General features: G+C 42.9%; 1 protein-coding gene and 1 long non-coding RNA gene across 7 annotated transcripts in view; one reads left to right on the top strand and one right to left on the bottom strand.

The window, feature by feature from the left end:
* The window catches only part of LOC147020098 (uncharacterized), a 232,136-nt gene that overhangs the window by 191,181 nt on the left and 30,955 nt on the right, over window positions 1–10,000 (top strand). For all 4 annotated transcript variants that reach the window (XR_015062000.1, XR_015062001.1, XR_015061999.1 and 1 more), the window contains exon 3: window positions 9,359–9,436. This is a non-coding gene — a long non-coding RNA (uncharacterized LOC147020098). The remainder of the gene's footprint in view (window positions 1–9,358; window positions 9,437–10,000) is intronic.
* LOC147020099 (uncharacterized) overlaps window positions 1–10,000 on the bottom strand; it is a 59,333-nt gene that overhangs the window by 48,591 nt on the left and 742 nt on the right. The window contains exon 1 of one of the 3 annotated variants that reach the window (XM_085896661.1): window positions 5,675–5,806. The exons of the other annotated variants lie outside the window; for them this stretch is intronic. The gene's annotated coding sequence lies outside the window, so the exon portion shown is untranslated. Of the gene's footprint in view, window positions 1–5,674; window positions 5,807–10,000 lie in introns of those variants that run through there. 3 annotated transcript variants of the gene reach the window in all.

The raw sequence follows: 10,000 nt of genomic DNA, 5'->3' as shown, positions 1-10,000 counted from the left end.
AGGATCACTGGTATCTCCCGCGATGACGCCGAGTCTTTGGGCCTCTCACTCTCTCACCGCAGGTAGGTCGGTGGTCTTTCTGCATTATACCATCTCCTCCCTGCCTCCACCCCACCCTGCTCTTTCTGCTTTGCTTTCTGCCGCCCCCCCCCCCCCCAACCACATTTCCACAGGGCGCTCAAGATCTGCCAACAACCCCCTTCTGGTAAAACTAACAAAATCACGAATCACTGCTCACCTTCATTCTTTCATTCCTCTTTTTTCCCCACCTTTGGAACAAACTCCCACACTCTCTTCAATCCCACTCTTCCCTCCAGGTCTTCAAAACAGCTATTCACCACCATCTATTATCTTCCTCCATCCAACACCCTGATCTTTTGTACCCCATTAATCCACCCCAAACCCACCTCCTTCAAATTCCCTGTTTTCTTTCCTTCCTGAAATTCCCTGTCGTGTCCATCTTGTGTACCCCATGTACCCAACCCCATCAGTCTCCCTTCCACAGATCTCCTAATGTCTCTGTTCCACACCGTTTTTTCCTTCCCTCTCACACCCTTCTTATCTCCTGCTGCCCTTGTTATACTTTCTGTGTTTTAACTCTTATATGAGCCTCGACATTGTATCTAAAAAAAAATTCTGCTAACATGAGAGGAAGAATGTCATTAACAATACGGAACCTTAAAATAAAATGTTAAAAATGTAATCATATGACACATAATTTGGCTTGTGTGTTTGACTTGTTTGCACTCCTAAACCGTTGGAAGGAACGAGTTGAAATTTGATAGTCAAACTCAAGGTGTGCTCAGGAGAGTTTTAAGCATGAAAAATAATGAATAGTTGTGGAAGTGGGGAGGTGGGGGGGGGAGGGGGGTGGAGAGACAACGTAAATTTTATATGTAAATGTGTATTGTGCTCCGAGAGCTTATCACAAGTCCCAGCTCAATCTAAAATATGGCAATTCTCTGTGTTATAGTAAAACAAAATATAGCAATCATCGATGTGGGGGGAATGTGTTGAAACATCCGAGCTGTTTGTGGGATGAAATGTGTTGAAAGTTGGTGGTTGTACTCAGGGTGTGCATGGTAACGTTCTACTAAGCTGGGATGGCCACCCCCATCTTATGTTTTTACTTTTACGTGAAAGTAGGGAATGACCGTAATAAAAGCAGCCATCGTAGATGTGGGTCAATTATCATACGTGCTAATATACTCCTGCACTGTTGAACAGAATAACTCCTGCGCTGGACAGAATAACTTGAAAACTGGATGTCATGGTGAAACGAGAGTAATTCGACTGCGTGCAGTCGACGGGTATGCCTACGCTCTCCCGCACAAACACTTGAGTATTGACATATTTGACCCTTGACCTTTATCATATCTGGCCCAAAATGTAATCGGTTAATTGCCCTGTCTAACTTTACCTTTGTACCAAGTTTGATGAAATTCTGTCCAATATTTCTTGAGTTGAGGCATAAACAGTAAAATTTCAGAGTTTGACCTTGACCTTTGACCCTTGACCTTTATCACATCTGGCCCAAAATCGAATCACTTAATTGCCCTGTCTTACTTTACCTTTTACCAAGTTTGATGAAATTCTACAATTTGCTTCTTGAGTTATCCCGTAAACAAAAATACGGACGGACGGACGGACGGACGGACGGACGGACAACCCGGAAACACAATGCACCAAGGGTGCCGGAGGCATAAAAAATTGAACTCCCGGAAGTAGTACATATCATTATATAATACACCATTTTGCTGTGTTATAGACTCATAGTTCAACGAAAAGAATCGTCATTATAGCAGGCTCGAGGCATTTGATGGGGCTAGATTGTGGCGTTTAGATGGAGGGGGGGGGAGAGGGGATTTTGGGGGCAAGTGGGTTTATGGGAAGGGCTTAGATGTGTAGATAATCAAACAGAAGACCAAATACTGCATTGGAATCATCAGAAGGAACCTGAATAAGTAAAGAGCAAAAATGAAGGCTTATGAGCCTGCTTGTAGTACCATGTCTACTGTGTGACCATGTCTACCAATTACGCACTATTGGAACGTACCTTTTAAACCTTTAGACCCTTTAGACTGCTTATACTCCTTCACCTTTTAGACGTTTAAACCCTTTAGTTAGATCCCTCAAGACACCTTGAGACATTTACATATCTTAGACTCCTTACACCCTTCTTCACATTTAGCTCCCTTGAGACCCTGTGGACCCTCTAAACTCATTTGATCCTAACTACTATTGGAACATACCCTTCAGACCTTCAGACCCCTTGACCATTTAAACCTTTTAGCCCCTTCAGACCCCTTCTACCCATTACAGCCCATAGACCCTTAGACCCCTTTCGACACTTGAAACCACTCAGCCCCCTTTAAACCCGAACAACGATTGGAGCATTCCCTTTAGACCATTAGAACACTGAAGACCTCTTGGACCCTTTAGACTTTTTAGCCTTTTAAACTACTTTGACACTTTAAGACCTCTTTAGACCCGATCTACTATTTGCACATACCCTTTAGGCCCTGAGAACCCTTAAACACCCTTTAGACCTTCACAGCCTTTAGACACATTTAAACACACCACACAACCATCAAAAGAGTTCCTGCAATATACAAACTAGGCCTATACTTTTTCAGCAAGTAATGTGCAAATTCTACCCACTCAGAGGGTGGACACTCTGCTAGTACAACAATGTTACGTTGTCCGAAAGGAAGGTGCATACTTTTGAGCAATCTAGTGTGGGTTCAATTCCCTGACCCAATTATATAGTTTTGGATTGGAGCTTCACAAGAAGGGAAATTTGCACAATACAATTTTGGACACCATAATGTTGTTTTACTAGACGGATGTAGATGTGGATGGATGTTAAGCCGTTTGTACAATCTGCTTGCATTAGTTGGTGGACATTAATCATCCCATGGTGTATTTTGAAAAGAGTAGGCAAGTCATTTCCAGTACCCTGAACAAATCACCTTCAGTCATATTTCAGCCTTCCCAGGCCAACACCAGATTAAAAAAAAGTAGTAGTATTAGGCCTACTATGGTGTAGCCAAAAACGGTACGAGTAGTACTAGTGAAGGGAACATTTGGGAATAGGAATACAAGTGCTAGTACTTTCCACCAAATATTTTTTGACCGAATCAGGACTTGCTACAGATTACAACATCTCAGGATTTTAGCAAAGAGCTTTTTTTTTTTTTTTTTTTTTTTTTTTTTTGTATACCTTGGTCGAGGCTCGTATGAGAGCTAACACACAACTCACAGCAAGGAGGCATGAGACAAGAGGGGCGGGAGTGGATGGGACAAAACAGTGGGGAACAGACACATAAGGTGAACTGTGGAAGGGAGAGGGATGGGGATGGGACGGGGAACATGGCAAAGAGAAGATGGACATTTCAGGGACTTTCAGGAAGGAAAGCAGGAGAAATGAAGGAAGTGGGCTTGGGTGGATTATCAGGGGTAGAAAAGATCGAGGATTTGGATGGGGGAAGATAGGAGGTGGTGGTGAACAGCTGTTTTGAAAGCCTGGAGGGAAGAATGGGAAAGAATAGAGTGAGGAAGTTTATTCCAAAGGCGGGAAAAAAGAGGAATGAAAGAGTGAAGATGAGCAGTGATTCGTGATTTTGGTAGTTTTACCAGAAGGGGGTTGTTGGCGGACCTTGAGCGCCCTGTGGAAATGTGGTGGGGACAAATCGCAGAGAGAGCAGGGGGGCAAGGCTGGAGAGGAGTCGGTAGAAGACAGAAAGACCACCGACCAACCTGCGGTGATTGAGTGAGAGGCCCAAAGACTCAGCTTCATTGCGGGAGATGCCGATGATCTTAAATGCCCTGGTTTCGACAGCGTGAAGCCGAGAAAGGTGGGAGGCAGGAGCACCAGCCCAGAGGGGAGAGCAGTACTCCATCAGGCTACGGACAAAAGCTTTGTAAGTGGTCAGGAGCTCAAGAGGGCCGAGGAAGGACTTAGCACGACGGAGGATTCCCAGTCGGCGACTGGCTTTTGAGGCGAGGTTGGAAATGTGACTTTCCCAGGAAAGGTCATGGCAGATAGTGAGACCTAGAAGCTTGAAAGAAAAGACTTCTTCCAGAGGATTGTTGAGAAAGTGGATGGGGGGTTTTGTAAACGGTCCTTTCGAAGAGACATAGTGAGAGTGTGAGATTTGTCTGGATTGAAAGACATGTTCCACGTGTTGGACCAGTTTGTGATTTTATCCAGATCTGCAGTGAGTGAAGAAGCTGCTGCTTGCCGGTCTGAGGGATGACAGATGGTACGGCAGAGGGTGGAGTCGTCGGCAAAGAGAAATAGAGGATTTTCCAGAGAGTCCGAGAGATCATTGATGAAAACCAGAAAAAGAACAGGGCTCAGAACGCTACCTTGAGGAACTCCAGCCTGCACAGGAAGAGGGGATGAAAGAACTCCATTTAGGGCCACACGTTGACTGCGACAGGAGAGGAAGTCTGCGAGCCATGAGTGGAGATGGCCTTGAATACCATGGGAAGAGAGTTTGGTGAGTAGGGCAGGGTGCCAGACTGTGTCAAAAGCACGTGATATGTCCAGGGATACGGCTCGGATTTCCTGTCTGGCATTGAGGACCTCCATCCATTGATGGGAGAGCAGAAGCAGCATATCCAGGGTAGAGTGACCTGGTCTGAAACCAAATTGATGATTGGAAATCAAGCCATTGGAGAAGAGGAAGGATTTTATATCTGAGGCGATGATGGATTCCATCACCTTGCTGATGATTGGGAGAAGGCTGATTGGTCTGTAGTTATAGGGATCTGTTTTTGCATCTTTTTTATGCAGGGCAGTGATGTTAGCAGATTTCCAAGCAGATGGCAGATGGACCTTGGGCAAATGAGAGGGTGAATAGAACAGAGAGAGGGTGAGCAAGAGCAGAAGAGCAGACTTTGAGGACACGTGGGCTGATGCCGTCTGGACCGGTTGCAGAATCTGACTCGAGGTTTGAAAGCAAGCTCTCCACCTTGTCAGGAGAAAAGGATACAGAGTCCAGGGACAGTTGGGTGCGACTGGGTAAAGTGGGTAGAGATAGAGATGGGTTTAGGACACAAGATTTAGCTGCAAACACCGAGTTTAGACATTCAGCTTTATCACGTGTGGAATCAGCAGTGCGGCCATTTGAGGTAAGGGAGGGGATGGAGGGGGAACATACACCAGAAACAGATTTGATTAAACGCCACCAGGATTTTGAGGAGGGAGAGAGGTTTGAGAGTTCAGACTTGAGATGAGAAAGATGTTGTTTTCTGGCTCTCCTGAGGGCAGATACACACTTGTTCCGAGCTTAGTGGAAAGAACTGAGATTGCCCTCAGTTGGGTTTGCTTTCCATGAGGCAAAGGCAAGTTGTTTCAGGACAACTGCCTCGCCACAAGCTTCAGTAAACCAAGGGCGGGAGGAAGGGTAAGACAACTGAACACGAGAGGGGATAAATCTGTGCACGAGGGAGAGCAAGTTTCTTTGAAAGAAAGTTTCTTTTCATCTTCCTGACAAAGCAATCAGTTGTAGAGCAGTCCCTGAACTTGCTATTAGCCACAGCAGTCACCATGGTTTGTTGTGACATTACATCACCCCAAATGAAGCCCCACACTGCATTATAAGACAAGGCACATGTCCAAGTTCCATCAACACAAACAGTAGGAATGCACTATCACACGACGTACTCTGTTTGGGTTGTCCCGCAGGAGGTCAGAGTGGTTATATCCAAATTGAAGGAAGTGCAATAAGGGCACAAATTATTGTGATCCAAATGAACAGCTATGTGATCAAACTCCGATAAAGGTCATCGTTTGTACCTTTGGGGAACAGGTGGAAAAGACCAGGTACAGATACATCGTTATTTTTCAATGCTATTCGATGTATATTTCTATTTAAGACACAGGGAGACAATCTCCATGCTTAGGCGATCACATTGTCTTCCGTTTTGGTGGATTTTCAAAAAGGAATTTTGTATTTTAATGTAAAGAATAAAATCCAGTGCCAGTCTCTGGCATCCGTCTCCCTAGCCTGCGCAAAAGGCTCAAACCTGGTTATAGAGTACTTGACTCCTTGCAATCTGTTTACCCAAGTCCGAGGTTTTCTATTCACTTGCACTCTTGTCAACTTTTGTTCCACTTCCCAATTATACAAAAAGTGTGCATTTTGGACAATTTCCATAATCTAGTTGATATAAAATTTTGAATGACATGGTGTATGCGTCTAACATATCCTAAAGACTTGTAGTGAATGTTATTATTTTATCATCATCATCATATTAAAATATGCATGATATGGTGTCTGTCTGTTTTTTTTTTACTGTGATGCATTCAGTCGCTACTTATCCAATCTCAACTAAACTTAACAAGAGGACTAAGGGTCACACGATAGAGGTTGTTGCGACTTAATTTGTCCCCCCTCCCCAAGGGGGTTTTTCCACCTTGCATGAAATCCATGTTCAGGTGTAAATCCATGTTAAGATAGCTTATCATGGCATTCTTCCAACACCACTTCTAATAACAAAAGTAACAACACAAATTATAAAATAATAATATTAATGTTATTACAAAACAATATTTATACTAATAATATCCTTCCTCCCCAAGAGGTTTTTCCTCCTTGAACAAACGCTGTGTTAATGTGTTTAAATAGCTTCTCATGGCATTTCGTGGGACACCTTTACCGGAACGAAAAAATATTATCAACCACAAACACGTTTGACTACTACACTGTAGTAAAACCTTTACCACGTTTGACTACTACACTGCTGCTGTTTAACACCAAAATGAAATAAATCTGGAGAAATCCTACATCCTTGAGGCATTCTATGCTTATCGCATCCACCACAGACCAACAGACATGAGCCTAGATCTACTATGATCTATATATACACCAAAGAGGAAAAATAACATTCACCCTTGCTGTCGCTCCGTAGGGAGTGGGTGTAATAGTTCACAAAACAAACCAAATTTATGAATACAACTATAACCTCATCACAAGAGACATAGCAAACTGACAACAAGGTTATTTGTGAGCACGGGAATCCAAACATACGGTGCCACCCCTCAGGTAACTGACACAGGTTCACGAGTGTGTAGTGCAAGTGTAAATGAAAACACGTTTTTAGGTCATCTCGGTAGAGATGACCTAATAAAGCCGGACCAAATGTCTGTCCGTCCGTCAACTATTTTTCTTTCCGATCTTGATGAAACTTAGTATGTGGGTAGAGGTCGATGAGTGTTGTACAACGATATAACTTTTGTCCGGGTTCAAGGTCAGGGTCAAGGTCATGAGGTCACGTAAGTTATAAAAATCGCCATTTTCAAAACCTATCTCGTCTGCCATTCTACAAGATATTTGGCAACTGTTTATTGATTATGATAGTAAAAAACATTATCTTGTATCTAACCAGACAGATTTTTGAATTTCCTTCCCGTTTGATCGTCACGTGATCTGGAAGTTGGCCAAAAACGCCGATGCGATTCTCATAGAAGGAAGGAAGGAGAAATGAAATTTAAATATAAAACACATTTTTAGCCTTTTATATTTATACATTTTCCGCCAAAGGTGCAAAAGTTTCAAAACCCGAAATGTAAACGTCGGCATTTATTTTCAAAATATAATTTCGTGCGCGCGCGCCAAAATGCCGAGTCATCTTTAACCAAACTGCGCAGTTCGAGCTGCGCAGTAGAACTGCGCAGTAGTCTTCGGTCATAACTGAACATTGAGAACTTGTAGTATTATAGAGATGACCGTCATCCCCACACGGGCGTAATTTTATATTTAACCAGTTATTACATGCGTGGAATGTAAATGCATACATGGCAAGTGACCTGCATTTCATGGGTTTGACACATTTTATTTCTGAAAATCGGAAGGCTCATTCTATTGTGGTCAAAACCCATATTGGATGGAAAGTACGATCAATTTTATTAAGAAAATGCAATGTTTCACTTCCATTGCACTCGCAAGGATTGACACACAGACTGATAGACCCGGGATGCGTTCAGTTACCAAGTTTGTTTGTGAATGCTCGCCAAGTGGCTTAAGAACTCAAGCAAGCATTCCATTAGACACTGTTGATAAGGAACCGCTGGCTTGAAAAGCGGTAGCAAGCCTATTGATAAATGAACACACCCCTGGAATTACGAAGTAGCTATCGCGTTTCATTGGAGTGCTTGCTTGAGTGCTAAAGCCACTTGGCAAGCACTCTACAAGTTGATTACTTCGGCCCACCAAAGGTGTCAGATGGAGGTTATGTTTTCACTCCTATCTGTCTGTCTGTGTTTGTTTGTTGTTTGTGAACAAAATATCTTAAAAAGTTGTGAATGGATTTGGATGAAATTTGGTGGATGAGTTGGTTAGGTGACAAGAACAGGCGAATTAAAGTTCAGTTCAGGTCCGAATCCAGATCCGGCCTATCACTGGGATACAAAAAAAACTGTTCAGTCTGGTGGAGGTATGCACCCTACCAAGTGCCCTTCTAGTTGCTAATGGAACACACACACCTCTGCAGTGACCTGGAGCCGATATGCAATGTATCCCTCAAGCCAATTGGGTGTGTGACGTCATGAGCTTTCTCTCACCGAAGGTCATGTCACCATCTTCCAGGATTCCGCATGCATTCTCATTTCCAATCATGGCAAATAACTAACTAACTAGGTTTTGATTCCTACAAACCCGTTTTTGTCACCTCTAACTTAGTCTTGGCTCTGGGGCGGGGAGGGGGGGGGTGTTCGTGTCCAATACTCTTCTACGGCGTTACCTTGGATTTTCTTGTTCTATATACTAAGACATTCAAGAAAAGTCTGGGTAACACTTCCAGACCAAGTAAGTTTTCTCTACAGCCCCGGCCAAACATTTATGGTTACGCCCGTAGTTTTCAAAATTGACGATATCGGAGTTCCTGGGAAAATATCATTATCTGGCACACAGACACACAAATATCATTATTTATTTTGCTCTGGTTTGATTTTTGGAGTGCAATTAACTAATTTCTATTGCAATTTGTTACCCTAAATGCATTACAATAACAAGAAATTGCTATATTTTAGCCAATTTTTTCAATGGAATCACATTCGGGTTGAAACATATCTCAGTTTCCAGACAGTGCTATTACCTAACTATCGTTTCAAATGGACCCAATGAGAATCAAAACAAGCTTGCAAATGTTTTATACACAAACAATTTAGATGTAAACGGGAGGAATTTATCTACAACAGTTTATTTTCAGAGGAGTCGTAGTTTTGGTCCAATAAGCGATTTGACGATTTTGATATTTCCTTCACTGAATCATAATATTTACGAGCAATAGAATGATTTACCAATGTATATAACCTTTTTGCGTTTTGATGAGAGTTCCTTTTTTACAGGGAAACAGCGAACAGTGATGGCCACTAACCTCACACCCAGCACCAGGACAAGTTGGTGAGGCACTGGAATAGGAGTTGGTATGTCAGTGTGTGTATGTCAATTTGGATAACTACGGGCGAAACCGTAAATGTTTGGCCGGGGCTCTAGAGAAAACGTACTTGGTCTGGAAGTGTTACCCAAACTTTTCTTGAAGGTCTTAGTATATAGAACAAGAAAATCCAAGGTAACGCCGTAGAAGAGTGATGGACACGAACTCCCCCCCCCCCCCCCAGCACCAGGACAAACTTGCCATGTATACAAACATGGTAGATTTTATTACCTCCACCAATGAAGGTGGACGGAGGTTATGTTTTCACCACTGTCTGTCTATTTGACTGGGAGCAGGAAATCTCAAAAAGTTGTGGACGTATTCGGACGAAGATTGATGGACAGGTTGGGTTTGTGACAAGGAAGAATTGATTCGATTTTGGTGAAGATCCAGATCCGGATCCGGATCTGGATACAAGAATTAATTAATTTTTAAAGTGATTTGTTAGATTGGATCTTCACCATTGAGAGATTGGACCGAAAACGATATAGTACAGTATAACATGGCATTGGAACAATGTATTGGGCCCGACATGTTCTCATGGATCAGGCAT

This window comes from Eptatretus burgeri, chromosome 9 (assembly GCF_056783735.1).
Source record: "Eptatretus burgeri isolate ZD-2024b chromosome 9, Ebu_testis_v1, whole genome shotgun sequence".
In the NCBI taxonomy this organism is placed as follows: domain Eukaryota; kingdom Metazoa; phylum Chordata; class Myxini; order Myxiniformes; family Myxinidae; genus Eptatretus; species Eptatretus burgeri.
Note: the sequence above shows the minus strand (reverse complement) of the source record. Positions and strands in the feature narration are given on the sequence as shown.